The 17815-nt window shown below is 39.7% G+C and overlaps 1 long non-coding RNA gene across 1 annotated transcript in view; it reads right to left on the reverse strand.

The window, feature by feature from the left end:
* Positions 1-17815, reverse strand: part of LOC119243636 (uncharacterized) — a 71294-nt gene that overhangs the window by 40105 nt on the left and 13374 nt on the right. Inside the window, exon 4 of the long non-coding RNA XR_008551554.1 lies at positions 12118-12226. This is a non-coding gene — a long non-coding RNA (uncharacterized LOC119243636). The remainder of the gene's footprint in view (positions 1-12117; positions 12227-17815) is intronic.

Here is a 17815-nt window from a genome sequence, read left to right on the forward strand (position 1 = left end):
GTAACTTACACATGAAGTTAGCAAACATTGCGATCAATGTTCTTTCCCCTAACCTGGGCTTTCCTACCAGAGCAGGAAGGTGTGTGGGAGAGCCAGTCTCCTGCTTCTCCCGTTATAGGCCGGCCCCACACTGCAGGGGGCTTCATTTGCATCCACACCCCTTTGTCCACAGCTGTTTGTTGATCACCCTTAGGCAAAGAAGATCTGGAAGCAGGCTGAGGATGTCTGTGGAAGGAATTCTGTGGTCTGCGGATGCAGATGAGGTCCAGAAAGGAAAACTCAAGCTCTGAGTGGGTGTGTCCCTCCTGCCTGTAACAAGGGGATCTTGGGGCCAAGGTGGGACCCTCAGCACCACCAGGTTTAGGACAAGGATCCCTTTACTTGGGTCTAAGGACAATATTTTTCCTTTTTTGCCCTGAAACATCATTTAGTGATGAAAGTATGGAATCTACCAAAGAATATGAGGATTGTGTCAAAAGGATACATAAGTCAAAAGGAATTGACTCTCCTAGCCAATGTAGAGACAATTTCAGAATCAATAAAGATACAAAAACTGTAATGAATGGCCTATTGTCTTCTGGCTTACATACTTTCTGAAAAGTGGTTAGCTATAATTCTTATCTGTCATCTTTTCCTCTAATTACTTCAAGATTGTCTCTTAATCTTTGGTTTACAGTAACTTGACTATGAGTCCAGATATGTGAATTTGTGTTTTAAATGTATTTAGCTTGGGCTTTCTGAAATTCAGGTATTTGTGATTTAAAGTCTTTCACTAATATTTGGAAAAGTTGCCACACTTACGTCTTCAAATATTTCCTCATGCTTATTATCACTCTCTTTTTTCTTTCTTGAACTCAAATTACATATATTCTAGTCTGGTACCATAGTCCTTAGATGTAAGGGAGAACACTTTTCTTCCAAATCTCAAAGTACATAATATTGTTCCCTCTATAGCCACATAGAAAAACTTTGTGGTTAATGTCTAAGTTCTCTATTTAATGAAGAATGGCTAAAGCCAGTAATTATTTACCTGGTGTTTATGATCCATCTGCTCTCAATCTAGGAGTGATTTCAGCAAGGACCAGGTAAACTGCTGCACATAAAATATGAAACCTAGTGGTTTGATCTGGAGCTCATTCCTTCCCTGGGCTTCTGTGGCATTTGTAAGGGTGACTGCAAATGTAGAATGACCCACGTCTAGTTAGTTATATTTGACTGGACTTGGTCTGAAAAGTAAATGGCGACCATTATCCTAATCCTATAAATAAGGGAACTTGGAAAAGCCTTTCACTTTATGGTTACTTCAAATACACAATAAAATGGGAAAGGAGCCAGTAGCAGAGTCAAGAGTTCTACCTGTGCTTAGACATCAATGAAATACAGGTTGAGATAAAACACAGAAACAAAAAGATTTGAAAAACATTGCCTCTCGGTATATCGATTAGAATTGAAAAGAAAGAGCAGAGGAAGAAATCTCCTTTCACATTATTCACAGGATCACCAATAAATTAGTGTGATGTAGATGGAAAACCCCACAAAGTGTTAGTAGGAAAGCTAACGTTACATAGAATTTTACTTTCAGGTCCAGAGGGACCCAGCCAAGTGGAAAAATAGCTGAATTATGGTGAAAACCAGTTGCCTTGTTAAAACTGAACAGCCAGGTGTTTAGGAAAAGAATGGTATGAGAGACTGGTTTCTTTCCTGCTGAACACAGACATTCACTGTGAACACAGATAAAAAGAATCTTTGTTACAAGCAGACAGGAAGATAAAATTTTGTATATTTGAATGTTTGAAAACTAACTTGAGTCACAAGTTCATTTTAGGTTTCACAATATAGCTCTTCGAGAAGGTTTCATTTGGACCTGTAGTTATGCTACAGTTCCTAGAACAACCTTAGTTGGGTTATTGTTTCAGCATGCAGTGTACAGCTATTTAAATGGTATAAGTTTGTCTGTAGGTGTAGAATATATTCACTTTTCCTATGTGATTCTCCACCCCTTGAAAGAAAAGTATGTTACAAAAAGATAGCTGCATCCCCATGTTCACTGCAGTACTATTCACAACAGCTAAGATGAGGAAACAACCCAAGTGCCAGACTAGGGATAAAGGGATAAAGAAGATATGGCATACATATAATGGAACATTACTCAGTCATAAAAAAGATGAAATCTTGCCATTCGCGGTATCATGGATGGATTTAGCATCATGCTAAGTGAAATAAGATACTCATATGTGGAATATAAAGGAAAAAAAGCAATCAAACAAACAAAACAAAATAAACCCATACACTCTGAAAACAGAATGGTGGTTACCAATGGGGAAGGAAGGACAGGGTATGGGTAGAGGGGCCCATTGGGTGGTGGTGGGGAGTGATTGGACATTTGGTGTAGTGTGATATCTACAGTTGCTGAAGTGAGAAACTGTGTACCTGAAACCTATATAGTGATACAAACCAATGTCATCTCAATAAAAGGAAAAAAAGTGAATTTAAAAAATGAATGAGGGCCTCCCATGGTGGTGCAGTGGTTGAGCGCTGGGCTGCGAGGCTGCCTGCAGCCTCTGCAGCACCGGTTTGTTCCCCAGCCGCCGGTGAGGGTTCCACCAAAAAAAAAAAAAAAGAAAAGAATGAATACAGATCATTCTTATTCCAACCTAATAGCGGATGAGAGAGGCTCAGTATAAAAGATAGTAGATCTTGGCTTTAAAAAATTGCGTGACCGGGCCTCCCTGGTGGCGCAGGGGTTGAGCGTTGGGTTGCGAAGCTGCCCACAGCCTCTGCAGCGCCAGTTCGATCCCCAGCTGCTCCCCGGCCACTGGAGGAGGGTCCCACATGGTGCGCAGACCTCTCCTGCCGCCCGCTGCTCCCCTCAGCAGTGTACTTCGGTCCTTCTGCCTGTTCTGCTCCCCGCTCTGGCTCTGGTGAATTCTCTCACCCTCCCGTGCTTCTGACTGTACCCAGTGCTTGTATAAATAAATAAATAGAATAAATAAATAAATAAATAAAAATAAAAAATAAATTAAAAAAAAATTGCCTGGCCAAAAACACTAATAAAATTTGATCTGAAAAATACAAAGACTGGGGCCTCCCTGATGGTGCAGGAAATTGAGCGCAGCTCTGTGAAGCTTTCCGCAGCTTCTACAGTGCTGGTTCACTCCCTGGCCGGCCGCAGAGATACCCACATGGCATGGCAGACCTCTCCTGTCTCGCCTGCTGCTCCCCTCAGCAGTGTGTTTCATCAGTGTGCCTGTTCTGTTCCCCGCTCTGTCTCTGGTGAATTCTCTTATCCTCCCGCACATCTGGCCTGTACCCTTGTTCTTGTATAAATAAATCTTTAAAAAAATACAGAGTATTTATATTCATAAATATAAAATAAATACTTGAGAGGCTTCCTGTTGTTGGAGGAATAAAAACCTGCAGGCCTGTCCAATGTCATCCCCAAATCTCTCTCCTTGCTCCATGCTGGCCACACCCACCCCATTCTCTGTGTTCCTCCAACACTGTGCTCAATCTCTCATTCACAGTGGCTTCTCATTCCCTCTAACTTACTCCTTTTCCTTCCATTTTTTACTTAAACATCATTTTCCTAGGGTCCTTGCTCCATTTTCCAGACTGGTTAGTTCTTCCTGTTGAACACTTCCATTAAACACTGTCCTTTTTCTTCAGCACAGAAATAAAAACTCCTATCCTAAGGTGATCTTGACCTTTTCCCTCTCAATGCTAAAGTGTGTGTTAATTTGTTTATTCCACTCTCCCACTGTCCAGAGGGATCATGGGATCTTGTGGGGGAAAAGTAGGTGAGGAAGAGCTGGAAAATGTGGACCCCACAGAAATAAAGGGACCCACAATGGCCTCAGGGTAGGTGACGAACTGTTTTGTGGCCTGAGGACTGTGGCAATTCACAGAGGACAGGAATTTGTGTATCACGGAGAGTAAGTTTTTCCTTTTCACTAATTTGCTGGAATTTCCAGCTACTTCCCAGACTTCTTTCTTGGTGATAATGCTTGGGCTGGGTCATGTGAGCCCTGGTGTGAGGTGTATCATGTTTATAATTGTACAGTTGTTTGCAGAGTTGTATTATGTTTCTCCCTCCTCACAGACAGCCTCATGTCGCTGGGTTCATAGCTAACTCTCCAGTGCACACAAGAGGGTCTCGCCCATGGCAAACACCCCATAAGTGACAAATACTCCATAATAAAAGGATGAACAAGTAAATGTATGTCAATCCATTCTGCTAACACCCTTGGCTTCCATGACAAAATTATGCTCTACTCAAAGTGCTTTAGAGGAAGGTGTTCTGAGCTGGTTTCCAAATGCTTATCATTAAAATTTTAAAAATGTTATTTTTGTTCTCCTTACCACATTCCTATAATAGTAAGAGGCACAGGGATTACATATTAATATATTATAATTGAAATAAAACCAAATAATTAGAGTCTATTCAAAGTCTATTCAAATAAAACCAAATAATTAGAGTCTATTCAAATTAGAGTATATTAAGATATTGGCTAAAATAATATCCTGGTTTGCATGTTAGCTAAGAGTTTGTTGAAGAGACATAGAAAGCTGGGGACGGCCTAAATCACCCCCACTTACTGAGAATTTACTGTGTGCCCAGCAGTGTGGTATTTTCTATATACACACTACATCACTTAACGCATAAACCCTATTCTGATGTAGGTATTAGTTCCTGGCTACACCAATAAAGAAACTAAGGTTGAGTGATTTTCCCAGGACCCCTAAGTCATGGAAATGGGGTTGAGACCTAGGTGGGCTGGTTCCGAAGTTAAGGCTAATGAGCAACATTCTCTTTTGAGTTTTGTGGGAAAAGCTTCCTGATTCATTACGTTTATTTAACATAACTATAATAGCAAGTCTGAGTCCATAATCCTGCTCTGCCTTCTCTCTTCTGGAGATTATCTCCGCTCATTCCACCTCCATCCCGTGCCTTTCCATTGTCGATTCTCGAACTTCTATTTACTACAGTGCCAGGTATAGATGATGCTGGTTAAGTACTTCCCAAGGGGTGCTATGTCAGTACAGCACCTTGACAGAGTTTAAAGCAACACAAAAATTCCACTTTTGTCCATTTTCCTGCTTGTTACTTTAGTCCACTAGCAACTATTCTGAATCAACAGCCTGTTGATCTTTATTTTTCCTAACAATCCATTTTGGCTTTTACAGTTTCTTCCTCTGTGTTATTACGCCTCTGTGTCCATCTAGATCAGGTAGAAAAGTTTCTCCCCATGGAAAGGCGCACCCTATTCTCTTTTTAAAAACTCATTTAACAAAATATAAAAATTGATAGGAGTCAAAAATTAGATCTATGGGAAAAAATTTCTATTGCTATATGTACACACGTGTGCATGTACACACAGGCACACACATACAGCATATATACACACACAGAATCAATTCTCATTTTGCCATGATGTAGGGAAATATTGTCTATGAGTCTCTGGCACAACATTTTCATCAAACAATCAATACTTAACCTTGTTTTATGTGCTTTTCTATATAAAGATACACTAATATGCAATGGATTTAACTACATTGAACTTAAGACCTGCATCACAATAACTCATGCCTGACTAAAGCTTATCTATGTATGCATTTTTTCTGGAAGGCACATCATGGTGTGCTTGCACCAGGAACTTCATCATTATGCTTGGGGGCCATTTAGACAGCACAGTCAGCATGGGAAAAAAGCACACAATAATGTGAAATACAAAGTAGCCTGAGAAAAGGACACCTGAATTCTTGTGAATAGGGGAATTTACAAATATGCAATCCATGTGCAATGAGGATTGACACACACACATATGTATTTACTAGTAGCTAATATCTGTTGAGTGTTTGCTAATGTCAGAAATTAAAATTTTAAAACATCAAATTATATGGGGCCTCCCTGGTAGTGCAAGGGGTTAAGACGCAACCTATGAAGCTGTCCACAGCCACTGCAGCACGAGTTCGATCCCTGACCAGAGAGATACCCACATGGTGCTGCAGACCTCTCCTGATTCCCCCACTGCTCCCCTTAGCAGTGTATTTTAGTCAGTCTGCCTGTTCTGTGTCCCCACCTTAGTCTCTGGTGAATCCTCACTCTCCGCACCTCTGGCCTGTACCCAGTTCTTGTATGCATAAATAAATACATCTTTAAAAGAAAATAAAACATCAACCTACCTAATCCTATTAAAAAGTTCTAGAAGGTAGATATTAATATTTTCTATATTTTACATATTACAGAGAGAAGTGAACTTTCCCATCCACAGCTGTTAAGTATCAGAGCAAGAACTGGGCCAAGCCCAGAGGATCCAGAGGCTGCCCAGGTACCTACAATGCGGTCTTTCTTTTTTGGGGGTTACATAATAATCTTAAAAAAAGTTTTTCTTTAGGTTTAAATACTTAATGCATTCAGTTTAATGACTTCAATATGATAGTTAAATACTAGAAAAGATGGATGTTGGTGAGGGAGGAGCTACTTTCAGGGAACTTATTATTAATAGGATAAATAGTCTCAAAATAAGATTCATTCGTGTTGTCTTAGTTGCCTCAGTCTGCTCTAACAGAATACCACAGATGAGTGGTTTAAACAACAGAGAAGTTTCTTTCTCATCTCACAGTGCTACAGAATGGGTGGCTCTGGCAGATGAAGTATCTGGTGAGGGTAATTATCTTGGTTTTCAGATGGCTGTCTTCTCATTCATTCATTTAATTAGAAATACAGCGATATATTAATCAATTAATTAGACAAATATTTTTTGAGTGCCCACTCTCTCTGTCAGACCCTGTGAGGATCCGGGATGAAAAAAGTTATGGTCTCCTGCCTCATATAAATCATAATTGAGCTCACAATTAGATCACAGAAAGTATACAGTTCAGGATTATGATTGGCTTTATATAATTTAGTTAATGAATTTTTTGCTTTATAAAGTTAAAGAAACTACAAGTGAGTAGTGATTTAATCAGGTAGAAATTGATTTTCCCCTCATATGCACAGAGCCTGCAGACTGGCCACCTGGACTGGGGCGAGGAGTCCACTGTCATGCATGACCTGGGCTGCTTCTCTCTGGCTGCTCCATAATCTTAACTGCTTCACATGAAGCTCCTGACATCCTCCTACATCCCAGACAACAGAAAAGAGAGGAAGGGGAAAAGGATGCTCCTGCCTTGTCCTGAGAAAGCATTCTGTATGTTCCACTTCCCTCACATCTCAGAGAACTTGGTCACATATTTATACCTCATTGAAAGGAGGCTGGAAATTGCTGTCTGTTAGCTCAGTGGCTACATGTTTAGCAAAAAACCAGATCTAGCTGTATTTCCAAAGTAAAAAAGGAGAATTGTACTCAGGAGGCAGTTGGGAATCTTCCTATATAAAAATACTGTTCAAGCTGCAGAGAGCTTTATAAAAGCACTGGCACGTTGTTAACTAGAATGACATTGTGGCTGCTTCTCCTAGATGGTGAATCTATTGTTCAGTGGTATTAGTCATCTATTGTGATGACTGTTCCTTTTGGGGGCGTTTTGTTCTTTTTTTCTGAACTTTTTATTCTTTTTGGGGATGTTTTATAATTAAGATTTTTAAGAGAGTTTATATTTAAAAAGCTGAGGAAAATGAAGCAATTGTTTTGAAAGCAGTTGATTCTTACACTGTTTATACAAAAAAAGAAATAAGGACAAATACTTTAATGATGTGAAAATGTCAGAAAAAAAGGTCCTTAAATTTTTTTGAAAGATTTATTCATTTATGCACACAAGAGCTGGGGTACAGGCCAGAGATGTAGGGGGTGAGAGGACTTACCAGAGACAGAGTGGGGAACAGAACAGGCAGACTGACCGAAGCACAACACTGAAGGGAGCAGCAGCGAGTCAGAAAAGGTCTGCTGCGCCATGTGGGCTGCTCCCTGGCTGGCCAGGGATCAAACTCGTGCTGCAGAGGGCGCGGACTGCCCCACACTGCGGTGCTCAACCCCTTGCGCCATCAGGGAGGCCCAAAAGCCCTTAATTTTTTTAACCTATCTAATCCAGATACCATTTTATCACTTGTACATGTATTGGTCAGTGCCCCGTCATGAAGCAGATAAAACCCTCAAATGAGTTAATTAAAGAATGTTTAAGGGAGAGACTGTTTATAGAGGCCTGGGCATATGTTATGGAGGGGATGTCTGTATTCTCCCCCAGACCATAAGTTGAAGCCCCAGCTGCCAGTGTGACTGTACTTGGAGATAGAGTCTATAGGGAGGCAATTAAGCTTAAATGAGATCACATAGGATCCCACCATGTAGGATCTCTGATCCTATAGGATAAGTGTTCTTTTAAGAGCCACCAGAGAGCAATCTGGCGCCCCCAGCCCCATTCTCCTTGCCCAAAGTAGAGGTCACATGAGCACAGATGGTGGCTGGCCGCAGCCCAAGGGGAGAGACTCACCAGAAACTGAACCCTGCCCGATTTGGTTTTGGATCTTCCAGCCTCCAGAATTGTGAGGAAAAAAATTCTGTTAAGCCACCCAGTCTGTGGCATTTGTTATGGCATCCCTAGCAAATTAAAACAGTGCAATCAAAAGAATCAAGCTAGAAAGGTAACCTGCCCCAGGACTTGCATCAGTAGGAAGTAGTCACATCCCACTTGAGGGGCAAGTGGATGGACATTTTGAGGACAGTCATGCCACAGGGACCTCTCAACAGGGGCTGTGGCCCTACAAAAAGCTATGCAACCAGTGTCAAACTAGAACCTGCCAGGAAGAGGAGGGAGTTGGATAGGAAGGGATGTGGGATGTATCCTCCAATAGCTCCTACCCCGAGTTCTCTCTATTCTGGTAGAGTCTCCTGTGGCTGAATGGAACTGGAAGGGAAACAGAATAACACACAAAGGAGACTGCAGTCCTTTGAAGAGACCCACATCTCAGTGATGCTCACTAATGAATTGATGCTGCTGACAACAGTTTTCTCCACTATCATTTGCAAACGGGCTGTACTTAACTTTTCAAGTACAAGTTTTAGATACATATTTCTAATTTTAGAACACATTATCTATTTTTGTCCTGATTTTGGATGTACTTGTCCCTGGAAATGGCCTTAGTTTTTGAAAAATCTCATGCTACTGTGTAAACTTATTAGAAGTACAGGTAAACTCATCTGAGGTCCTCAGCTTGACTGCTAGGATTGATGAGTTGGGTTTCTAGCTCTGAACACTGCTTCTATCATTTCAGGATATTTGGAAGAACCCTTAATGGATCAGCACCATTTTAAACAACTCTCCAAAATTCTCCCTGTCCTCAAATAGTTTTTTTATCTGCTTTTGCCACCACCTCCTACCTGATGTGGTATTCCCACCATTACATTCCACTTTTGTGGACCAGAAAAATGTAGGAGGCAGCCCATTACATGAACTAGAAGGGGGTGAGACCCACTACCTTTTCCCATTAGCCAAGGATTTGATTTCTTTTATAGTATATATAAATATATATGGTTTTTCTTGGACATGCCCAATGAAAGTAATGCTGAGAAATCTCCGACAGACAAATTTTAATGTTTGGGATAAAGAAATAAGCACAGGACTAGGCCACAATGAGCTTGCAATGTGAGTGGCCTGGAAAGAGATATGAATAGGGATTTTTCACATGAATTTATCACATTTTCCTTACTTGAGCTTCATGATCACTCAGCAGATTAGCTAGAAAATAGATGATTTCTTTTTTAAAAGGTTAAAGATTAAAAAAGCAAACAAAAATGGGAAAAAGGGCCAGATAGGGTTACATAATCTATCAAGACAAAATGGCCCATGGGCATAGCCAAGAACAGGAAACAGCAGCCCTCCATAATTACTGTGTGGTAAGGGTAGACCACTTCGCTATCTGTGGTTCATTTCCTTTTCCTCCTTGTGGTATACAAGACTCTGAGAAATGCACAGTGAAAAGTTCTAGAAATATCTCTTTCAAAAAACTTTGTACAAAATATTAGTAACCCAGATGTCTATTCCTTTGGCTCAAGTCAAGAGTCACCAAGGGCTTATTTTTCTTCTCTCATTTACCCCAGGGTAAAGCAATGGGAAAGGCAGGATGAGAGCAAGGATGGGGAAGTGAGTTAGAGGCAAGGCCACAGTATGCTCAGACTCAGCCTCACTCTCTTCCAAGAACCCCTGCTCTTCTGAGGCCCTGACTCTGCCTGTGGATGATCAACCATCCTTTTGTTTGGGTTTTCCAGGAACTGGGACTTTCAGTGCTGAAAGCAGAGAGTTCTGAGCAAACCAGCATGCCTGGGTCATGCTATTCCTTTTCTCTCTCTTTTTTAAAAAACATATGCGAGTTCTCAGTTTTCTTCCCATCTTTGTAACAGACAGATGCTCTTACTAAAAACCATATGAAATATTTGGCTTACATTTAGGGGCCAGTTGCATGAAAAATGTCTTCATAGAGTAGACTCATATTCAGTAAGGTGAGACACACCCAATACGAGAGTGTCAGGAACAGAATATGACCCAGGAAACAGCAGCTCCACTGCAGCTCGAACACACACAGGCTTATAAAGCCACAGAAAGGAATGGTCGTGGACCTGCAGGCATTGTTTAAGTAGATATCTGTCTTTTCACTACCCTTTCCTTTTGCTCCACAGTATGTATAATTCAATTCACATAAATTAAATCTTTACTGAAAGATGCATCAGAAGACTGATCCAGCATCAAAGACCTTGGGGGAATGCAGAGTGGCTTGCAGGTCAGCAGTTAAAGCTAGGATGCCACACAATATAGGACTATTCCAACCACAGTTCAGACTGAGGAGCCACAGGCTAGAATAAAACAGCTCATGCCCAGTAATGGCCATGTGCCAGGGAAGTGCTGGACTGCCCCTCTGTGCTATGTAAGGGCGGTTGAGAAACTGGGAGAAAATATTCATTTAGGGAGACTTGTGGTCTCATTGCCTGATCCTTCCACAGCTGAAGGGATGAGGCCTACTGGAGTTGTCAACATTCACACTGTGATCTCCAAGAGAAAGATTTCAAGGAGCCACATGGAACTTGACATGCGTCCTCTGGAGTTTAGGATGTGTACCTAACAGTATGACACACAATTGACAAGTTTAAAAGGAAGAGCCATGCCCTTACACTGACTGCGGGGAAGCAGGCAAACCTTGGGAGTGGGCTCAGGGGAGTCGACTCAGCATGGAGCCAGCTTAGACTCATCTTGTCAAGAGGGCTGCTTAGAGGGCAGCAGAACCCTAACAAGAGAATCTGGCGTGAGTGGTAAAAGCCCTGGGGATCAGGGTGAGGCTTATTGGTGCCCTTCCTTTAAAAATGCAGACTTCTGAGAAAACTTTACATCTATTCTACTGGAGCAAGTTCTAGGTCTAATCAAATGCCAAACTCAAAGTGCTGCAGTGCCAGATCAAAGCAGCAGTGGCCATTCCAGCAATGGTGTGGGCGCTCCCTCAGCACCCTCCCCAGGTGTGACCGTTATAGGCTGCTGGGACAGAGGACATTCAAGTTAGGAGGGAGAGTAAAAGTGGATGCTTCATGTTCCTTCCCACTGTGTCCAACAAATAAAGCCTTGCAGGTCTAAAGGGTTTTGAGCTGGGGTAGAGAAAAATCTCTCCATCAGATTAATATTGGACATTTTGATGATTTCATACTGCAAGAAATTTTAATTACTTCAATATAACTTCTTGGAACAGAGAGTGATTGGTGTCACAAGAAAATTTTGGATAAGTTGTAGGACCAGTTCATGATTTCATCCACAGGAAAGAAGACACAAGTCAACAAGTTCTTGGACAGGGTTTAAAGACACAGTGTGTGTGTGTCTTTGTCACACACACACACACACACACACACACACACACACACACATTATTGAGTTTAGCCTGTTTAACCACAGCTGGCATTTGTATTTGTGCTTTCTATTATGTGACCAGCACCATCCTGTTTCATGTGCTAAGTCATCTTATGCTCACAGCAACTCTATGAATAGCATCTTTTTGTAACTATTTTCTCAACAAACAAGCAGAACATTAGGCATGTAAGCCCCCAAGCTATCCCTGGGTTTAAACCCAGCTTCTCTTCGAGAAGGCTCAGAAAAAAAGGCTTTTGCATGAGTTAGTTACAGCAATGGTCTGGAAGCAGCACTCACCTAGTAGGAGATGCCAGTGTTGGAACTTGGGTGCCAGGTTACTTGAGGGCTGCAGGAAGGTTTCACTCTCAGAGGATGCTCAGTAGCCTGGGAGCATGGGCTGCCACATCTGACCAACAGAGAAGATATGGCTTTATTGAGGGTCTTTCTTTTTGAATATTATCTCATTTATTTTTCCCACTTTTGAGTGATTTTGCTGCTTCTCTGGATTTCTTTATCTCTTGAGCCAAAAGGCTAATGCTAAAATTCACTCTTAATTATAACCCTCTTTCCACTCGAAGATTGAACCTCAAAGCTGTTTTGATTAAGTACTAAGCATTCACACATAATGCTCACTTTGTATGGGTGGCTGTACACATCAGAGATTCAATTAATCAATCTGATTAATTATTCTAATAAAGACTAATTCCATAATAAATTAGACATAATGGAGAACACACTAATGAAAAATGTGTACATACATTATTGTAGAGTTAAAATTGTCCAACCTTGGAAGTCAGAGAATACAAAATCAGTTTTCATCAAGTCTATTGTCCTCATATTTTTTATATCACTACAATGTAGTGAAAGTTACTTTATTGGATTAATGAAGATATAACTGCCAAATAATGAGGTTGCATTGAGGCTTACAGCAGGAAAACTAAAAAATTTGAATTGTTTTTTCTTATACTATGTCTTCGATCGTGTCCCCACCCCATCCTATCAGTCAGCTCTGGAAAAACAGTGGTTGAAAATAGTGGGGAACTGGAAAAGAAAAAGTAAGAATGGGAAGTCAAAGTCTTTTACAAGCGACTTCGGCTCTCCTATTTTCTCACTGTAATTTCTCACCTTACAGCTGGGTGTGATTGATAAAGGAGGGAAAGTTGGATGGGTTCAATGTAGAATCCAAGTTTTTTTAAAATTAATTTTGATCACATTAATATATATAGTTAAAGTGCAAATCCCACGTGATACTCTAAACTGAGTCCAAAAAATTTCAATTTTGAATAAAACGGAGTTTCAGTAATGCAAAGTTAACAGAATAATTAGGGCGAGTCTACCAAAGAACATAGGAACTGGTAACCTTCAACAAGAGAACAGTCAGGTTATTAGACAAGTCAAAGTGGTTTATTTGGGGATAGAAGAGAATTGCAATTCAGGTACACAGGTGTAGGTAGAAACCTAAAACATGTCTTGAGGAGGGACAAGTCAGGTTTTTCTTTTTTAATCAAACAAAAACGGAGAATGAGATAGTAGACAAGGTAATGATCAGGTGAAAGGGTCACAGAGTAAGAAGGTCAGGTGAAGGGGCCAAAGGTAAAAGTATACAAAAGTTCATTTTTTTATAAAAGTTATTTCCAATAATCCTGCTCAGAGTACCGTTCAAATAATTCTTGTTCTTGCTGGCTTCTTGGAATGGGGGTAGTTTGCCTGTCTGTGAAGACAATTCCTTTGATATGGTTGCCCTGGGCTCCATGTAAAATGGCTTCCGTGATGTCAACTTTTCTCAGATGCAATCACCAAGTTACTCAATTACGTGGGACCTCACGTCACTGTGAGGTGTGTCATCAAGGAGTCTTCTGTAGTTGATTTTTATTGCAGCAATTTTCCTCATCCTTTTCTTGTTCTTGTTCCATTCCTCAGACATAATCTTCAACATTTTGGGCAATTCCTGCTGGTACTGACATTTATATTTTTAGATAATATTTTGGATTAAATCAACAGAGTTATGTTATTGTAAAACATGATTTAACAGAACATGATTTTCTTACATAATGTTTCTTTTTTTTTTTTTTTAAAGATTTATTTATCCATATAAGCACTGGGTACAGTCAGAAGTGCAGGAGGGTGAGAGGATTCACCAGAGCTAGAGCGGGGAACAGAACAGGCAGAAGGACCGAAGTACACTGCTGAGGGGAGCAGCGGGCGGCAGGAGAGGTCTGTCGCGCCATGTGGGACCCTCGCCAGTGGCCGGGGATCGAACCGGCGCTGCAGAAGCTGCAGGCAGCCTCGCAGCCCAGCGCTCAACCGCTGCACCACCAGGGGAGGCCCTACATAATGTTTCTTATGAATTTTTACTTATTCAGTTTTTATGTTTATCCTCAGTTCTTTCCACAGGCACCATCAGATCTGTCATATATAAATTCAATTTTTCAAATGCTCAAATATATTTGAATATCATCTCTTTATAATGAAAAATTTAAACATACTTCCAGAGTGGTGATTAATCAACACTAGGTTTATGGTACTCTGGTATTATACCAGAAAAATGAATGAGGAAACAACAGACTAGTCAGTTGAAGAGTTTTATTTCATTGAATAGAAAAAGTCCATTACTTTGTGTATACTTTTACTAACTTAAATTATTCTATATTTGTAAATTTTTAACATAGAATAAAAATTAAATTCAAGAATGGAAAGATACTTCATTCATTCATTCATTCATTCATGTGTTCATTTTAAACAGATGTTTTCAAGAGGTATTTTGCAACACTAACCCCACTTTTTTGATGGCCAAAAGGGCAATTTTATGTAACTCAAATTTATGTTATATGTCTGGCACCCTGTTAAGTACTTAGTCATGATAGTCTTTTCCAGTCCCTCACTTTACAAATTCAAAAAGAAAACAAACTTGGCTCCTAAAGTCCGTGATAAAGCTATTATAAGAACAATAAAGAACAGTACATTTCTAAGAGTCGAACAAACATATAATTGTTAGCACATGCATTGGAGGTGTAGTTTACTTCCTGTGGATTTATGGTTCCCGTGGCTCAGTTTGTTTTCCTGTTACTTTACTCTTCTAAATTGGAAAGTTGCAGCAGTCCTAGGTGCTTATAGGTGCATATAAACAAAATAAAACCCCAAAACAAAAAATTTCCCTAAAGTGTAAACAAATAAAAACACTATAAAGTGGGAGAGTCTGAAAACATGCTTATTTATTTCTATGTTAAGGTGGAAAAATCTTTAGCCTCCTGGGTAAGTATTCATTACCTTAATTGACTTCTGGCTAGTGAAGTCTTCAGGAGGATAAAAAATAGTCTGTGGGTTACATATATTTGCTGGAAACTACAGGACTGGAACCAAAGCCACATCTGAATTTCACTCTGTAACCAGAAAATCTAATACAGTAGTAGTGACTTAGTCATGCTGTTTTTTCCAGGAATGATCAATAAAAGAGGGGAAGTCAAGTCCTACTCTGAGCACTGCAGTTCAATAAAGAAGAGAACAAGTGCTGAGAAAGAAATCAGACCTACATTTATTTGGAAGCACACACTGGTAAGAGAAAATCCAAACAGAGGAGTGTGAAGAGGAATGGAAAGAAACAAAACTGTTCCATTAAAAAGGTGTTTAAGGGGCTTATTCTCCCTCAGCATGCATGCATATAAATTCCATTAGTGTTAATAGGACCTAAATGCATGACTCAAGGGGAGAATAGAGAGACTTGTGTTTATGTGGTTAAATGAGGTCGAGGAAAAGTCAATTAAAAACCACAAATGGTAGTTTTGGAGTCTAACAGACTTACAGATATCTGCAACAGAGGCATTTAATTTTAATCAATGGAATAATGCATTTTTCTTCTGCTAAAGACAAAAGTTACAAAAATGGCAAAGGGAAAATAAGTTCAAATTTAGCTCTCAGAATCATTGCTTAAAGTTAAGGGATATAGTCTCGCACTCCAGATGGTAAAATTGACCCCTTGTGAAAGATTTATAATTTGCATTCAAATTGGAATATTGAGTTATAAAAGGAATTCACATCCATTGCCCATTTTTCCTAGCCTTCACTGTGAGTATGTGTGTGTGTGAGTGAGAGAGAGAGAGACAGACAGACAGACAGACAGACAAAGAGAGAGGAGAGATGCTTTTACAAAAACAGAATGACTGACTCTGGGTTATTTACAAAAGGAAGCATAATTAAACCAGATTTTAAAAATGCATATTGGTACATAAATCTCTTAACTAAGGGAGAAATAACTGTTTCTGGAGGAACAGTTTGAGGTTACTTTCCTGTAGTTCCAGTAAACAATAAGGGCTTTTAAAAAAATCTAGAACAGATAGAAAACTATGGGTGTTTTTCTTTATAGAGAAAAGTTGGGGGTTACAAATAAAAGTTTTCTTTAGGAGTATTTATTACCTATTTCTTGTAAGTCATAAATTATTTGAAACCAGGGAAGCTGTATTCTCTACTTTATTCATCATAATTCTATGTGTATTAAATAGTTGCTCAGATATTTTAATATGGAAGAATACAAAAACATAAGGTGGTTTGAAAAAAAGTCTCACCTGAAGTGTTTTTTTTTTTTCCCATGTCTCATCTGTCCTTTACTTTTGGAAAAAGTTAAATTTACCGCTGAGAAATGCTTTAGAAGGAAATTGAATACTGTAGAATTTATGTGATCTCTTTTCTAGTAAAAGGAACTGCATTTAGGAAGAAGAATGTGAGTGAATTCTCTTTGGGGTAAGTTTAATAAGAAGCAGATCTCAGACGGACTTGGTATCATGCACTTGCATTAAGCTTTAATCCTTCTCTCTAAGATATCTCCGACATTATGGCACTGAAGTCATACTTCTTGTAGAGTAGTAAGTCTCTAATATTGCTATGTCCTTTCTATTCACTTTATTTTTAATCGTTTTTAAAAAGTTTTATATGTTTTAGGATCTAATATAGCAATATTTTTGAACTATAAAATTCACACATGCATAGCACTAACACCAGATTTATATATATAAATCTGTTAATATCAACTCTCTCCAAGCTAGGAGAAGTTAAATATGGGATATCTAAGGAGAACATATAGTGTGCAATGTCAGTTCTTTACTGAGTGCACATAAGGTAGTGCTTGAAACAGAGAGGTGAATTTAGTTTTAATGTAAATATGAATGGCTACAGAGATGCTGTTGAGATGGGGCTGCCAGGGTGCAGGGAGAGTTGGTGGAGTAGAGAGACAGAGAATATCCCAGTGCAGTGGGAGGCAGTTGAGTTGTGCAGCACTAATGAGGGAGACAAAAAGGGTGTGTGGCTCCAAGTGGTGGATAGGATGTGGGGCAGCTGGGGTTCTCATACCCCATCAGAGGAAGAGCAATTGCTGTGATCACTTTGAGAAGATGTGGCCCAATCGATTAAAGCTGAGCATGTGCAAATCATGTGAACCTGCCATTTCCTAGATTTGTATGTATCGCAAGTGTGTAGATATTCACTAAAAGGATCAAGCAAGTATGTTATAGCCATTATATTTGTAAAAGCCAAAAAGTTGGATCCAATGCAGATATTCCCAGTATCTAAAGGGATAACTAAGTTGTGCTATATTAAAACAAAGAAAAAAATAAGGAATAAATATGCATGCCATGTACAACTATATGAATGAATCTCATAAACAGTATTGAGCAAATAAGTCAGGGGAAGACAAGTCTGTATTGTTTGACTTCATTTCTAAAAAGAAGCAGGTCCATCTTAGCCATTCTCTAATGGGACAAGGCAGAGAAAGGAACTGTGACTGATTTAATCTGGGCATAGGTTACACAAAAATTTTCATTTTGTAAAAATTTATGGAGATATACACTTAGTATTTGAGCAGTTTCTTTTTTTTATGCGTGTTAACCTTCAATAAAAATTTTACCCTCCTCAAGTAAGTATAGGTCCTGTGGGAACTTCTTAATTCAAGTCATAGGGGAAGAAGGCTAGGAAGAAAAGGAAGGAAAATCGAGGAGGTGTAGCCAAT

This window comes from Talpa occidentalis, unplaced genomic scaffold (genome assembly GCF_014898055.3).
Source record: "Talpa occidentalis isolate TD23 unplaced genomic scaffold, MPIMG_talOcc4v2.1 talOcc4.13, whole genome shotgun sequence".
NCBI classification, from domain to species: domain Eukaryota; kingdom Metazoa; phylum Chordata; class Mammalia; order Eulipotyphla; family Talpidae; genus Talpa; species Talpa occidentalis.